The sequence below is a fragment of the Caretta caretta genome, chromosome 5 (assembly GCF_965140235.1).
Source record: "Caretta caretta isolate rCarCar2 chromosome 5, rCarCar1.hap1, whole genome shotgun sequence".
Lineage (NCBI taxonomy): Eukaryota > Metazoa > Chordata > Testudines > Cheloniidae > Caretta > Caretta caretta.
The window spans coordinates 66117911-66133613 of NC_134210.1; the positions used below are offsets into that span (position 1 = coordinate 66117911).

General features: G+C 38.6%; 1 protein-coding gene across 8 annotated transcripts in view; it reads left to right on the forward strand.

Annotated features, from left to right (window-relative positions):
• PAM (peptidylglycine alpha-amidating monooxygenase) overlaps positions 1-15703 on the forward strand; it is a 222824-nt gene that overhangs the window by 1783 nt on the left and 205338 nt on the right. The gene's annotated exons all lie outside the window — the stretch shown is intronic.

Genomic DNA, 15703 nt, shown 5'->3' on the forward strand with positions numbered 1-15703 from the left:
AATTAGCACTTTTTTGATCAATTTAGATTTATTTAAAAATAAAACATAAAGTTCCTATCTGATGATTTAAAATTCACAGTACAAAATAAAATATAAATGACTAGTCATCTCACCTTGTTAACAGAATGAATCAACTAATTCCTGGATGACAAAATAAACTCAGAACAGCATTAGGGGTTAGATGATGTGGTGATTAAAACACTCCTGACAACCTGGCACCTTCCCTGGTCTAGTACTCCCACCATGGGAGTTGTACCAGTGGTGAAAAGATGATAAATTGTCGGGAAAGGGCTAATAACCAAAAGGTGTGTGTAATATCTAGGTCTTTCTACTGCAACTAGGTCAGTGCAGGTGGAGACCTGCACAGAACTCGTTGAACTCAGTAGAGGTTTGTGCAGGGTTCTAAATCTACAGATTGAGTTGCAAAAACAAGGTCTTAAATTGTATTTATTATCCTGTTAAATTTGTTTATGAAGCAAGGGAGGGAGCTCCAAATCAGGGGAGTTCCAATGGGGGTTTAGTTTGAACACCTTACTTCCTCTCTTATTTTGGAAGTGACTTAAAACATGTGCAATGGGTGTCACAGTGTTTAGACTGAGACAAAGTTTGGTCTTGAATATATGTCTACAATTGCCATGATTGCAATGAATTATACGCATGTATGTAAGGGCAGAACCTCTGTATAGCATATTACCTCCTTGTTAAGTATTGTTATGGCTCAAAGTCAGGGATGAAAGTAACACAGAGGACTTACCAAAACGGGGGCTGGCTCTGGCCCCCAGAAGGAGTGCGGCCTGAGGCGGAAGGGCAGGGAGGGGGGGTCAGTGTCCCCCAGCCAGTGCATCCGCGCTGCCTGGCCCCTGCTGCCCAGGGCTCTGACTGTTGCCACGGCAGCAGCAACCAGAGCCCCAGGACGTTTTAAATCGCGGGCCCTGGGGCAGCAGCTCCTTTTGCCTGCTAGTGCCCCCCCGCCCCCCCCTCCCGGCAGCGCTTTAAGCTGGGTCCTTTGCCACGGCAGCGCTTTAACATCACCTGCGTTTGGGTCGGTACCGGGGGCCACTGTTTACTGGTACTGAACCGGCTTACTTTCACCCCTGCTCAAAGGGAAACAGGTTATAATCTTGTCATTGTCTCAGTGCAAGAGCATGGGGACCTTCAAAATTAAACTGAAAGGTTGCAAAATCAAAATTGTAAATGGAAAAAATATTTTCTGCTCACACATAATTGGACTGTGAAACTCACTCTCACAGGATGTCAACAGAACATAAATTTAGTAAGATTCACAGAGGGATTGGATGTTTATATGGATAATAAAGATATGTAGCGTTAATCTTACTTCCGAAGTTTGTCTATGTTAAAATCTCATGCTTCAGGGGTTAAGCCAGGGTTTAAATTCTCATAGAAGTATTTCCCAGAGCTTGCAGCTTCTGCCTTGCGGATTTGAAAAGCTCTGAACAGCTCCGGATGAATTTAAACCCTGGTTTAAGCCAATATCTAACTTTTAGGATGAGACTTCATGGGGGCAAGTTATACCTCACTTATGTAGTGTGGATTTTTGTACCTTGTCAGAGGCATCTGGTTCTGGCCATTGTTGGAGACGGTTTACTGGACTAGATCATGGGTCTGATCTACAATGGCAATTCCTATGTATATTATCAAAACTTGCTTTATTATTATTTTTGTTTGTATTTATTCAGTTTCTACCATTTCAATCCAAGTTGAAATACTTCCAGGCAAAAAGAGAACTCTAGTGTAAGACACAGAAATAACAATATAGATTATTTGTAAAAATAATCATAAACATCTTACAGTCCATTAAAGTAACACAAGAAATAGTGAAAATATTCTGCTTTTAATTAAAAAATGGGGAAATCTAACACTATATTTCACTCTGCTCCTCACATATCAAGCTTAGTTAGCTGAGTTCAATGAACATTATATATTTTGCAGTACTTATGCTTAACAAATATAAGATTTTTCTGAGACAGAATTAAGTACTGGGTTTGACTGCAGAGAATTACAGTTTGGAAGGGCACAACAGAGATATTCAGACTGTATAGGTAAAGTCTCTACCAAGCTGATTTCTCTCTTTCTATCTTGGGTGCTCCCCATTTCTCCATCTCCTCCAAGTGTGTGTGCACGCACACAGTTCAGAGCTTTTGGGCTGATGCGAGAAGGAAAGATCTACTCTATATGCAGCTTCGGTTTTGATCTTACTCTTTGGTGGATACCTCCAGTGCCTTTCTCTAGCCTGTTTTTGTGGATATAGGGAGACCTTTTTCCAGATTTATCAATCTGATGTTTTTTAACAAATACTCATTTCATTCTTTTTCCCCTCTAAACTGTTAGGTGGTTTGTGGCAAAGAGACATCTTAAAATAAATAAATAAGACAGGAAAACTTAAATTGGTGCTCATAAAAGCAGTGTCATTCAAAATTATTGCCAGTTATGGCACATTTCTTTAGTTTTTAAGGGCTGAATTTTCAAAACTCAGCTAAGTTGTGGTGAGGTAAGAGTGGTCTGTAGTTAAGGTACACGACAGATATACCCCAGTGAGATTTGGGATTCAGTTCCTTCTTCTGTCTCATACTTCCTGGGTGCACAAATCTCTTCATCTCTTTTTATCTCAGTTCATCATTTTTTAAACGTATATAAATACATCCCTACCTCAAATGGGAGTCGAACATAAATTCATGAATACTTGTGAGAAGCCTAGACACTACAGTGATTGGGAGGAGGAATATAAATACATAGTTAAATGGCCAAAAATGCTTGTTGCACATGAAAAATTAGTATCTGCATGCACAAGTACAATGTTTGCATATTCAAATAGTATCTTTTGAGCGCAATGGTTGAAAGTGTGTATTTTGGAGTGATTTCTTAAAAGCTGATCGTAAAATTTGCACACATAGTGGAGACCCTATTGGTATACAGAGAGCTGGTGTCTGAACATGACGTGACCGTAGTTGAAACAGGAATAGGTAGAACATTTGTAGATGGAAATTATTTCAGTGGGTGTTTCTGCTTTAAAATCACAGTAAACTGGCATATTTCTTTGCCAGTATGATCATGAATTTAGTGAACGTATTAGAGCTGGTTAGGAATTTTCCATTGCAGTCTTTTCAGTGAAAAATGCAGTTTCTGCAAAATAGATGTTTTCTGCAGGGAAATCTCATATTCCCAAAAACATTTAGATTTTCCATTGTGGGAAAAAATCAAAATGAAGTATTTAGTTTGGGAGCTGGTCAACATGAATCAAAATAGTACAGTTTGTCAAACTAAATCAAAATGTTTTTGTTTTGTATCCATTAGACCTTGGTTTGCAGCTTGTTCAGGGTAAGTCCCTGGTGGGCTGTGAGGTGCTTTGTTAATCTGAGCATCCGCAGGTGCAGCCATTCGCAGCTTGCAGTGGCCACGGTCACTTTTTCCAGCCAATGGGAGCTGTAGGAAGTGGTGGGAACCAAGTATGGGAACCCCTGCATTAGACGTTGGTCTGTTTTTGCTGGAACTGTTGCAGTGCATAATGGGAAATGAGGTTTGGATACTCATGCCCCCATTCTCAATGAGCTGGGTTTCCCAATATCAGTTCAACAAGGGGGGTGGGAGGGTAGCGGAAAGGGAAGGGGGTTTTCTGCTGCATTGTGGGAAATGCAGTCCGCTCAGGAAATTTTGCTGGTAGATGAGAATAGTGTGTGAGGGAACCAAAACCAGAATTTCCATGAGTTACCACGGCAGCTCAGGGGTCACAGATAAATGCTGAAACAAAACATTTAGATCTAGTTTGACAAACCAAAATGAAATGTTTCTATTCAGGAAAGTCATAATGTTTTGTTTCAACATTTTTGAACCAATTTTTTTTTAATTTTCTGTTGCATGATAAAATTTCATATATGACTTTGTCCCAATTTAAGATAAAAACAAATGTCAAAATATCAGAAGGGATGGGAGTAAATATCGTAAGTACACAGGAGTAACAGACACTACAGAGAGCTGCTCTTGTACCTAAGGTTGTAGTGAACTGTTTTATTATGAGAGAGAGAATATGACCATGTAATTAAAGACAAAACTGTAATGTATGTACAAAAAAGGCAGGGTTAAGGTTGCATGGCCCACCACAGCTTTTGGATATTAATGTTCTCGAAACATAAGTTTGAGTGGAACTTATTTTATGCTTGTCAATTATCAGTTTTCCTTACAATGAGTGGAGCAGAAGCTGCTTGTTTATAACTTTGTTGCACATCAGGCTATTTCTGGCCCTTTTTGTTCAGTGTCAGATATTTCTGCTTTGTTTTTCAAGTCTGTTATCTATACTCTTCTTTTAAGAAGATATTTTGATATTGTTTTGGTCTGTAGTCTAGTGAGCTACCCTAACTGTGCAGATAAATAATTTGTAAATCGTTTCTAGAAGGATGTAAGTAGACAATGTGCAAAGAGCCTTCTGTTAGGAAGAATTCTTTTCACAGTGGTGAACAGAAATGAGACGCTTGACCTCTGTCTAAGGAAAGGGCTCTGCAATCGTCAGTGTAGAAGAGCTTTCTCTTCACAGCAGGCATCCAGTTATAGACCCTGGTGGCTATAATAATGCCTAATAACTATAGCCCTCTGTCTTTTCCTCCCATAGCATTAATTTGCTTCATTATTGTTATATCCGGATATTAAATGAGATTAATCCACAGGTTTAGGTAACAGAGATATATAGTGCTCAGTTTTTCAGAGAACAAATGTATGTAGACAATAACTTAGTTCGTTTCTGTTATGATATTAAACTCTGTGTTCTATGTGATACATCTTTCTGCAACTGACAAAACAATTTAAATAGTCTGTTAAATGAAATTACAAGGTTGAAAAGCTTCATGTGTCTTATTTCTATTTCTAAAGTTCATATAAATAAATATACCTAAATGGTCCTTGTTTTTCTTTTAATAAAATCCATGCCAGAAGTCCAATACTCATGACAAGCCAGACAATAACAAAAAATTGTCTGTACAATAGCATTGAGGAATTGAGAGAGAGGGGATCTTAACGCCAAGTTTCAAAGGTTTCATGCAATGAGTGAGTTAAAGAAATGTCAGGTTAAGAATCTTAGAGGTTAAAAAAAAATCCTCATGTATTGCTACATATAACATACTGTACATTATTAAACTGAATTTTAAAAAAATCTGTTTTTTTTCTATTAATGCTGTTTAGTTTACTATGTACACTCAAGCACTCAGACAATGAAGATAGCCTAGTCAGTTTTAGTATCTCCTGCAGGAGCACAATGCTGTAGATTTCAGATGCTTCAGGAGTGGGAGTTTACTGTAAATAAGTGGGGTTTTTATTGGCTGGGGTAAAAACCTTGCTTTTACAATGGTGATATGCTTATGAGTAAAGATGTGCCTAAACTGACTTATGAAGCATAAGGACAATTAATTAAATGACTTAAGACTTCTTCTATAACTCTGATAAGTAGTGTTTGAAGGTACTTTTACAGGTGAAAATAAAGCTTTTTAAACTGTTGCAGGGACTTCTTTTGAAGAGTGAAACCACAATTGTGTCATCAAGAGGCATGATAGAATACCATGACTGCTATGTTGTATGGAGGAGCTGGTTTGCTATGCTTTTGGAACCAGACATTTAAAAGACTTCCTTTTTCGTGCTGCAAATTATAATTAATTACTATTCACAATAGAAATTGCTGTTTTGCAATTTTGTATGCGGTTATGAATCTATGCTACCATAAAATTATCCTTTTACAACTCTGTTGCTTTCTTCATCTACATCTGGCCAGCAGGCTACAGGGCTTTCTTACAGAAGCAGAGCTCCTTTACTGGTGGATGCTTTGTCCCCTCAGTATGCTCTGCACCTTTTAGCCTGTTCATATTCTCAAGTTAGTGCAGAATGTGGCTGTGTGCTTATTGAGCTGAGTGTTTTGTCCCTGAATGTCTGTGTTCCAATGCTCCCGGACTGAAATTAAGGTGTTGATTTTTGAGCAATGAAGCCTTGAATGGTTTTGGGCTAACTTAATTGACAGAAACCTTTTCTCCCCATGTGGTATATTTATGGTTACAATCAATAGAGGCTCCTAAAATAGAACATCTTCAGACTGGCAGAGCATTCTCCATGAGGAGCCCTTAATCAGTGAACGTTCTTATCAGACCACCACATTAATGAATTGCCTGAATGCCAATCTTCAGGGCTGGCAGCAAGACTCCTCTATTTCTTGGGCTTTTAGGATATGTTCCGGGAGGGTTGATGTCTCTCTTTAGAATAAAGAGGTATTTTTTATCTCATGGCAGATTTTATGTGGATGTGGTGTATGTTTTTACATTTCTTATGTAGACCATAATTTTAAACAAAATCTTCTAAATTTTTGGAAATGACCTTTTTAAAATAAATGTTGTCTCTATGAAGGGTAACATTTTCAAAAGTGCCCAACTCCATTTTCAAAAAAAGTGAAAATATTACACTATATAAAAGTTTTTAAATGGTCATTTCCAAGCAGTTTAATAGAAAACAAGTTCTGAAAAGATTAAACACAAGTAATAGTAATAAAAAAAAATCCCTTCTAGATAACTTATATATTTGTATTTATTTAAAATCATTGGTACACTATTAACTGGCTTTCAAATATATACTCGCTATCTTCAACGGGCTTTTTGAAATTGAGGTGACTTTGGTTGAAACCAGTTTTACCCCAGTTAGTTTTATCTTTGTGCACACATGTGCTCTGTGAAGTCCGAGATGCTGAATATAATTGGACTAGGAACTACTTCCTCACTGCAGTGGAAGCTGAAGGTTAGAAATACCAGTGTGTGGGGTTTGATATTTTTGATATTTAAGACATTTTTCTCATACTTCTAATATACTTGATTATGAGTGTTCAGATTAGAAAATAGTGTCAGGTAACTTGCTTCCAAAATTAGAGGTTGCTCTCCTGTTCCAAGTTATTGCATCTGAAAATGATGGTAGCCTAGATAGGTGCTATTGGCAAGGCTATTTGCAACATTTCACTGTAGAAGGATTTCTCTTTACTCCATCTGTATATAAAGTACATAAGCATTGCTAGTTATGTCCCTCTGTGACAAGTTGATGTGTGTATTAGTTGAGTGAAAGGCAAAATGCACATTATTCTGGCTTTCTCGTCTCTTTTTTAATATAGAGAGATCAAGTTCACCAGTTGAAACTCACTTTAAGGGGTGGCATTCTCTCTGAAGACACTAGTTAGGAAATAAGTGGAAGTCAGTAATTATGCTAAAACGATTTTAAATTATAATTCTCAGTACTATCCTAGTTACCGTTCTGGAAACTTAAAGAAATGGTGGGTCCTCTTCCAGAGGTCTGTTAATGATTGACAGCTTTGCCTGCCTCCTTTGCTGCTCAATAAAGGCCCCCTCCTATAGGAACAGATTGATGATTGTGCCATTTCTGATAAGAATTTCACAGGCATGAAAAGGTTTTCTTTATGACTCAATCACAAAATCTAAAGTGGGTTTAAATTGTTTGTTAATAAGGCACAGTGATTTATATAAAAATACCTTCTAATTCCATAATAAAAAATTGCCCATATAACTTACTTGGGAAGGGCAGTTATCTTTCATATTACCCATAACTCTAAAGCTGTGATGATGGTGGCAGTGAGTTGTTATGGCCTTTCCTTTGTGGAAAGGAGCTTAATAACTTTATCATGCCAAAGGGGTGTCCATAAATTTATGGATCATGGGACAAATAACTCTTCTTGGTGAGAACAATGTGTATTTCTCTCTAAGTGGTCAGTAATTCACAGCAGTGGATGCAGAATGGTCACTTGCTGTAGCCAGGGTAGGGGAGAAATGTCTGTGACACGTCAGTCTCTTCTGAACATAGACTGATATCACTTGTTCATGTGAATACTGGTTACATTTTCTTAAAGTTGCTGAATAAAATATTTTTATAACTGTTAGTTATGGTACAATAAACCTATAACACTGAAGACTGCTCTTGCAGATCCTCTTTGTGATGCATCTGGAGCTGCTTTGTAATTTCTTAATATTGTATGTTGACGTGGTTATTGAGATGTGTTCTGTATGACTGTTGGTTTTAACACAAAGTGAGACTTTCTGAAAAAACAAGTAGGAATAGAAAGAATGGCTCAAGATAAGGTATCTCTCTGCAGACCTGTGAGCGGTTAAGGGGCAATGCCAGGACTACTAGCTATGGAGATTTTTGCCTTCTCTCCAGATAATTTACAAAGCTGGCTTAAACCAGGACAGGAAAAGGCACCACAATGCAGGTGATCAAAAGAACTCTGGCAGGCTTATTAAAGAACACATTCTTGAGGGAAACACAGTGGGGAAGTTAGTTGTTTTGGAGAGTCAGGCTGAGCCACAGGATGGGGGTCTGAAGAAGTTAGGGCTTGCTAAATTATTAGGGGATGGTAAGTCTTTAGGTAAGATAGACAGACATGTAGGCTGTTTGTTTTAAAACAATTTTTCTTGAAATGCTTTGTTCCTACTGCAAAATAATCAATATTGTTATTTTCAGAGAACTGTCTGATCACCATATACCACCGGGGAAGAACAGCAGGTACCTAAAGTCAGCCGGACCTGCTGGGTAGGAATGATTGATACACAGGGTACTGTAGCCCAGGGCCAGGTCCAGGCATGGGAGAATATCTGAATTCCATTGCAGGATAGGGAAAGGGATAATGGTGCAGTTAGCCCTGAACGTTGAAACTCTTGTCTTAAGAGACATCCTCAAGCTATCACTAAATGTAATGGATAGTTTTATATTTCACCTCTTTAGGAGAATGCCCTTTTGTTGTTGTTGTTTTTGTTTTGATTTTGTCCATCAAGTAGCTGCTTAAGGCAGCTTTCAATGGCTCTTTGTTTGAGTAAACCCTTAATTTTCCAGGTTTGGATGTATGCATTTCAGAAGTAATGTCTGTCTCAATATTTAACTTTAAATTACTGTATCAAAAATATTCTTTGCAGCTTATGCAAAGCAGCTTTGCAGCTTATGTTATTAAAAATAACACCCAAGAATACACAAAGGCAAATAAAAATATTATCAATCTGAAAATATGCAATCCTAGAACAGCAAAGAGAAGATAAAGGAGCCCCAGCAATCAGGAGAGGAAATATACATAGTCTTTCATATGCTTAATTATGTTGTCCTCTTTTTAAAGAGCAGGCAAGAAGTTGCTACTGCAATGTGCATGAGTAATAAATATTTCAGGTTGGAAATGACTGGACATATGTAATACAGGATTTATATATTGAATATTTTTAAATTGTTGTGTGAGTTGATGATGATCTCCTGGTGAATCACAGCTGCCCCAGGATTGGTGGTGGTTAAACTAGTTGAAGGCTAGTATATCTCATTGTTTGGAGTGCTTGACTTTCTGGCTTCTGTCCACAGTTTGACTTTATCAGTACAGAATGCCTGCCTCATGGTTTAATGATAACTTGAATTTAAATAACTTAACCAGAGGTTTGAGAGGAGATGGCATATGAACTTTTGCAAATTAAACTGACTTCTTTATATACATAATTTATGCAGGCTTATAGGAACACTGTTCTTGAGACTAGGAATAGATACAGCAAGTAGTTAACCACAGATGTTGTGTGGTGGCAAATCTGATGTAACTGGATTATCTCTAGCCTTGGACAAACATACTAGTAATTCAGTCAGGTGACAATATACTGTGTGATAAGCAGAGTAGAAAAACCTGGATAGAGTCTCTCACTTTGAGACTTTTTTGGCTTTCTGTGTGGAGAAGATTAATCAGGTAGGAACATCCTGTTTATCTGGCTGAGTTGTGGGCCATCTTTTTTTTTTTTTTCTCCTCTTACTGGCCTGAGAAGTTTGATATCAATCCTTGTTTCTCATTTGGGATGCTCAAGGCCTACCAGCTCTTTTTTCCCCTCATTATCAAAGGTGAGCTCCAAATCAGGTTCAGAATAAATTGAACAGAATGAGCAGTTAATTCACCAAAAGCTACCATTGATGGTCTGGACTATCGAATTATATCACTCCATTTGAGCACAGTCACAAGGGAATCCACAGCTTTTCTTGACTAATCCAGTTGATGCTTTAAAAAATGGATTAAAAAAAAATAAGGGGCTAATTTGAGTCTACATCCCAAATCTTGTCATGTGATGTGATGCAGAGTTATATTGTTTCCTACTCATATTATTCAATGTTAAGTGATGCCTTAACATTGAATAATAACAATGTAGGGTACAACCAGATCTTGTAATGTGTTAATAAATTGGAGATGGTTCTTGGCTATTCACAATCTTAAGGAATCAGTTTTCTGAGGAAGTCAGGATGTTTCTACCAGACTTGTAACCTGGGAGATTCTCCTTCCTCACAGTGATCTAGTTCCTGTCACAGGATTTTGCCATTGAAACTCCTTCTGCTGTGAGCTACCAGCAGGGCATCTCCATCACGGGCAGAATGTGGGAATTTGTTTATTCTCTTACGTGACCACTTGTGAACATTCTTTGCATTGGCCGCCAGTAGAAAAAGGAGTGAATTGCAAATATGATTTGTTGAGATGCAAAGGCTAAAAAAGACTGGATCCAACCTATGTGAAGAAACTACTCTGAAGAAGGTTTATTGGCCTTTCTGGACTGTGCTCATCTTCAAACCTCCACTTGATGGTGCTGTCTGCTCACCTTAGTTTGGAGGGGTGGTCCCAGAGCTATGAGGGAGCCCACAACTGGAGGTCTGTATTAATCCTTCTCTCAGGAGGAGGAGGGAAATTAGACAATAAAACTTACTTTATTTTGTAGGTTGTATGGTGCTTGAGGAACTACTAGTATTTTTGTTTGTTATTGGCGTGTTTTGTACATATCTAATTGTATTTTTAATAGTAAAGCACTTTGCATCAAAAGGACACCTATTTTTTTTCCTGTATACAAATATTTTAGTGCCTTAGTTTTATGTAACTTATGTGGGAAAAGAATTTCAGATATTCTTTGTAAGTTGATTTTTGGCTTTATTTATGTGACAGTGTGTGTCATTTAAAAATACATTTACATTTTATATTGTTTGTTTGCTGTGCAACACTTTCTGTGATGAACCCATCACATGTTTCTCAATTTCCATTACACTTTATCCTATAAATGGTAAATTATGTGGAATATTGTGGGTCAATGTCCTGGCTGCTGCTTCTCGCAGCCCCCGTTGGCCTGGAGCAGTGAACCGCGGCCAGGGGGAGCTGCGATCGGCCAAACCTGTGGACGCGGCAGGTATGCAAACTGGTCCGGCCCGCCAGGCGGCTTACTCTGGCGGGCCACGTGCCAAAGGTTGCCGATCCCTGCTCTACCCCATAAAGCTATGCTCCTCAGGCTCCCTGGACTACTAAGTTATGCCACTGTTCCTTAAGAACTCTCTAGGGCAGTAAAAGCTAGAGCTAGGAAAGGTGGGTGTAGGTAGTGGCTCTGGAGAGTTTTTAAAATTAGTCAACATTAGGAGGTGAACTTAAACAAACTGTAACACAATTTAGAAAAATAAATATTTGTGAATTTCACATAAGGTTTATTTTTGTTCAACATTGCTTTGTAATTATAAAATAAACATAAATCCCCTTAAACATTCAGGATGACCTGTATGAAATAACTAACATGTAGTACTTTCCTGAAGCCACGCTGAAGTGTTTGTCTTCTAAAAATAAATAGTGATGTCATTAACCTTGAATCCATCTCTTTATTTGTATGCGTGTTGTTTACTGTCATTTTGAGTCAATTTGTAGATTTTTGCAGCTATAAATAGTGTGCTTGAAACATTTACTGTTGGCAGCCCCCCTTTCTTTTTTCCAGATTGCATTCTGAACTCCATTTTGTATGTATGTTCATATTGAAATTGGGTTACAAATAATTATCTTGGTACTACTATGAAATATTTAAAATACTGTTGAAGTTCTTCAATTCAGTGTACTATGAACCTGGGGAAACCTTTATATTGTTAGCTCCTTTGGATGGTGGCAGATTCAGTTTTAAAAGATGCAATTTATCAATTGCTAAGATGAGTCTGTAAATTTTTGGGGGAAGATATTATGCGGCAGAATGAAGAGCAAAGGTTGCTTTAAGTCCCTTCCCATATTATTGTCCCTACTAGGGCCATACCCAGCCGAAGTTAGAGCAGCCTTCTGGATGCAGTTACACAAGTACCCTTGCCCATGTCTCCTCTCCCACTGGCTCCCAGTCTTTCTTCCTGGGCTCCTCGGCTCCTCATCCAATATCCGTGTGTGTCCCTCTGACGTTTGTCTCAGTATCTTTTGTCTTCCCTGCCCCATTGGTTTTCAGTCCCAGTTTTCCCCCAGCTCCTCATCTGATCTCAGACTTCTATTCCTCCCTCCCCGATTTCCCTTGCTGGCTCCAAGTCTCCCCCTTCCACTCTAAGCTTCCATTCTCATCACCCCCACTCCTCCCTAGTCTCCTTGTGTTGTACCAATAAAATAAAAACCAGCAGGATCTTATTAAAGGGAAAAAGGCAAAATACCACATTTATTGTGAATACAGAAAGAATCATAGTAAGCAGTTAGTTATAGCTATAACATTCCATTCAATCTCATATTTATTCACACATTCATTCATACAAACACATACACACCCACACACACAGGTTCTGCAAGGTTGTTATCATAGTTACCAGCCTTAGAGTTGCTCATGCCAAGCCACTGGCCAAGTGGCCTGGACATGAGGAGGGAGCAGGGCCTTGTCAGATGCTCATCTGATGCTCCTGGAAGTTGGTTTGCAGAATCAGACCCCAAAGTTCTCACTTTTTAGAGTCTATTTTTATAGGAATTTCTTCCTATGCCAGTCTATGGGGAATTGCTTCATCATGCTGTTGCTGAATCAATCAGCAGATAGCACATTCCTGACGGCTCCAAGATGTTATCTTGTTCTTTGGTTCTCCCATTCTTGAGGCTGTTGGGTGGATTCCAGTCTGCCCTCCGGGGGGTCCTCTGGTTATTTCCACTTGACGCCTTCTTCAGCCGATGGACACTGGATTCTTAGGCTGGCACCTCCCTGATCATTCAGTTATTATCCACACCAAGCATCCATCCACATACATCCTCTATCTCTATTTTAATCACAATTGTTAATACAACAAAAGGGCGGGGAGTCTCTGGGTGCTGTTTCTGTTGTTAGAGTATTGCTTTGAGTCTCTCTCTCTGTGAACTGCTTTGAGAACAGACTCTGTCTTAGAATGTACTAACACAATTAGCAGCTTGCAAGTTTCACACATAGAGGGAGAGAAACAGTACCAAAAACCAAGAGACCTCTTAATTAGTAATACCCTGGAATTTAAACTCTGGGGAATCAAACTCATTTGTGATTTTAATACAGAACTTCTTTAATATGATCCAACACTTGTCCCAGTCTGTCTTTTGTCCCATCTACATTTGAATTAGGCAGCTTCCTCCTCCATGCTGCCTGAACCCAGCAGAGAAGTAACTGAGAACACAGGTGAGACATTTTCTCTGCTCTCATTTCAAGTGTCTGGACTGGATCTGACATAGCCCACTGCAGTGCAGAGGTGCAGTTTCCTGGAAAGGGCTTCTCAACTGTGTTGTAACAAGCCCAGTCTGATGGAATCTTCAGGGAATATAGCTGCTAACATCTAGGTAGTCTCTACTAAGCATGTGTGAACTTCCATTATTTCCCCCCCAAAGGCTTATAACTTGGCCAAATTGGGGCCTACTTTCATGGAGGTGTTGCATCTGCCAAAGTTCAAAGCATGGGGGCATGAGAGTTGTTCAAAGAAATGGTCACTAAAAATTTTTATTGTAGGAAAAACATTCTTTTCCCTAGCCTTGTTCTTGGAAATGGCTCGACAGTTTTGAATGAAATTATCTCAAACAAATTCACTTCAGCCCAAATGGTTAAAATATGGCAGAGTTTTATAAGCAACTGAAAACAGGGGCTTCTTTTTTATAGTGATGACGGTCAGCAAACATTAGTAACAGGTGGTACCACCAGCCCCATCAGTCATTAATTTAATACTACAGTTGAGAATCTTACTTTTCCTAGGTAGCTTAATTTTCTCCTTTTTTCCCATAACTCCCATCTCTATAGCCATATCATCAAAATATGTATTACCTACACGTGCTTGTCTATAGTTGGCTCTCTTATATCTGATTGTTTTCCTACATGTTTGAGTTTCTAGTGTACTGTAATTTGTGAATTCTGCACCATCTGTTGTACTAGGTTTACTTTTGTCACATGGCTTTTGGTATGCCTAATTAACTGTTAATGATTTTCAATTACTTAAGCAAATTAGGGAAGCCAACATTGAAGTGTTGCTTTATTGGGATTTAGAAATCTTCTATCTCAGAATACAAGTTTCTCCACTTTAATACCTATCTTTAGGTATGTATCCTTTTTCTGAATCATATTTTTATTAGATGAAGTCAGCCTGACTGAAGTTCATAGTTATGGAGCAGATTAGCATAGAATGGAGCATGCTTCCTGAGGACATGTAAGACTCCTTATCTCAGCACCGTTGGGAGATTGTAGGCAGGACAAGACTCTTTCTACAATCATTATGAACTTCCAGTAGAACAGTAAGCTTATGTTCTTAGGGCAAAGGTCTTTCTTCAGAAGAGTCTTTTCAGTGCTGGGTTCTCTGGGTTCTAACCACTTGATAAAATTGGCTGCTTTAAACACTGATTTATGTCTCCATTGTTACATTTCTTTGGTGCGTATGAAGACTAACTTGACCTACCTGCTATCTAGGTCAGTTTGTGGTTGAACAGATGTATTTATCCATGCTAGTAGTTCAAGAACTTGAATAAGATCATTAAAAACATCAACTCAACACTGTGATAATACCTTTGGAAGTTAATTATTTGAGGCCTGAAATCCTACAGTATCAACAACTGTAATAATTTTGTATATTAGCTTTCATTAGACGCTACTCTTTATTGCACCGTCTCTTATGAAGGGCTGGGAATATTATCAAGGACAATAATTACAATTAATTACAAATAATTACACCTACTGATTTTAAACTTGTGGTAGTTCTCAAATTTCACTAAAAGGGACATTAGATTAACGTCCCTTCTGAAGCTGGACTACTTAAATTAACTTACTACATTCCTACTTCAGTGAAGTCAAGAAAGTTTATTGATTGTTTGTCACATTGATAGATCAGTGTGGACATGTCTTGGTTGTACCTTTCTGTTTGTTTGTTAAATCTGTGTTGCGGAGAGTTAGACTGACACAGCATTACTTCCCCTAACTAAAGCCAGGTCTGCACTACAGATGTATATCCGTATAACTGCGTCGCTCAGGGGGGTGAAAAATCCACGCCCGAGTGACGTAGTTATACTGACCTAACCCTGATGCAGACAGTGCTGCATTGGTGGGAGAGCTTCTCCCATTGACATAGCTACTGCCTCTCGTGGAGATGGATTAGTTATGCTGATAGGAGAAGCTCTCCTGTTGGCGCAGGCCCCTCTTCACTTCAGTAGAGCAGCTGCGCCGATGCAGTGTTTTAAGTGTAGACCTGCCCTAAAAGGGGTTATTGGGGTCTACATTTCATAACTTTCTTTTAACTTTTTTTTAATTTTGTGGGTCAGTATTTTACTACATGTCAGTATTCTATGTATTGCTAGCAAATGCATGCCACTGTTGAGGCTATTTACTTAAAAACTGGCTGGCTGGCTGTTTGTTTTTAACTTACTGAGTGTTTCCTATTTTCCTTCCAGTTTTTAAGATAGGCAAATTAA